Here is a 1,736-nt window from a genome sequence, read left to right as displayed (position 1 = left end):
TAGTGGTTACCACAAACTAGTGGTTACCAATAGGGAGAGGATTTGGAGGGGTAATACAGAGGTGGAAGACTGGGTAATACAAACTATCGGGTGTAAGAAAGGCTACAAGCATATACTGCACAGCATGGGGAGTATTTTTTAATAATTAGAAATAATTAGAAATGGGGTATAACCTTTAAAGATTATATAAAAGTTAAAAAAAATTTTGTTACTCCTTAAATTTATATGGAATCACAAAATTTCCCAGAATTTCCCAATCCTGAGGAAAAAGAACAAAACTGGGTATAATCCTTTCAGACTTCACATTCTATCTACTTCAAAGCTATAGTAACTGAAACAGTATTGGCACAAAAACAGATACAGATGGAACTGGAGAGAAAACTTGGAGAGAAATTCACACACTTACAGTCAATTAATCTATGAGAAAGGAGACAAGATTATATAATGGAGAAAACACAGTCTCTTCAATAAGTGGTGATGGGAAAACTGGAAAGCCACACATAAAAGAATAAAATTAGAGCATTATCTAACACCACGCACAGAAATAAACTCAAATGGAGTAAAGACCAAATGTAAGACCTGATACTATAAAATTACTAGAGGAAAACATAAGTAGAACACTTTTTCACATAAATGGTAGCAGTCCTTTTGGATCCATCTCATAGACTAATGGAGAAAAAAAAAAGTAAATAAATGGGACCTAATTAAACTCAAAAACTTTGGTATAGCAAAAGAAACCATAAACAAAGAGATAACCTACAGAATGGGAGAAAATATTTTCAAACTATGTGACCAACAAGGGATTCGTCTCCAAATTTTACAAACAGTTCATGTGGCTTGATATCAAAGAAATAGCCCAATCAAAAAATGAGCAAATGACCTAAATAGACATTTCTCCAAAGAAGGCATACAGATGGCCAAAAGGCCCATGAATATATACTCAACATTGCGAAGTATTAGAGAAAAGCAAATTAACACTACAATGAAGCATCATCTCACTCCAGTCAGAGTGAGTGAATGAAAGTTGCTCAGTTGTGTCTGACTCTCTGAGACCCTAGGGACTGTAGCATGCCAGGCTCCTCTGTCCTTGGGGATTCTCCAGGCCAGAATACTGGAGTGGGCAGCTGTTCCCTTCTCCAGGGGATCTTCCCAACCCAGGGATCGAAGCCAGGGCTCCTGCATTGCAGGCGGATTCTTTACCTGCAGAGCCACCAGAGAAGCCTAAGAATACGGAATGGGTAGCTTGTCCCTTCTCCAGGGGATCTTCCCAACCCAGGAATCAAACTGGGGTCTCCTGCATCACAGGCGGATTCTTTACCAGCTGAGCTACCAGGGAAGCCCTGGTAAGTATTATAGAAATGCAACTTAAATCTACAATGAAGTATCATGTCACTCCAGTCAGAGTGGCCATCATCAAAAATCCTCCAAATAATAGATGCTGGAGAGGGTGTAGGGAAAAGGGAACCCAAGTACACTGCCGGGGGGAATGTAAATTGGTACAGCCGCTATAGAGAACGGTATGGAGTTTCCTTAAAAGAACTAAAAATAGAACTACCGTATGATCCAACAATCCCACTCCTAGGCATATATCCAGAGAAAACCATAATTCAAAAAGATACACGCACTTCAATGTTCATAGCAGCATTATTTACAACTGACAAGATATGGCAGTCACCTAAGTGTCCATCAACAGATGAATAAAGAAAGGATATGTGGCAGGTTTTCTCTCTCTCATT

Source organism: Capra hircus, chromosome 10, assembly GCF_001704415.2.
Source record: "Capra hircus breed San Clemente chromosome 10, ASM170441v1, whole genome shotgun sequence".
NCBI lineage: Eukaryota > Metazoa > Chordata > Mammalia > Artiodactyla > Bovidae > Capra > Capra hircus.
Note: the sequence above shows the minus strand (reverse complement) of the source record.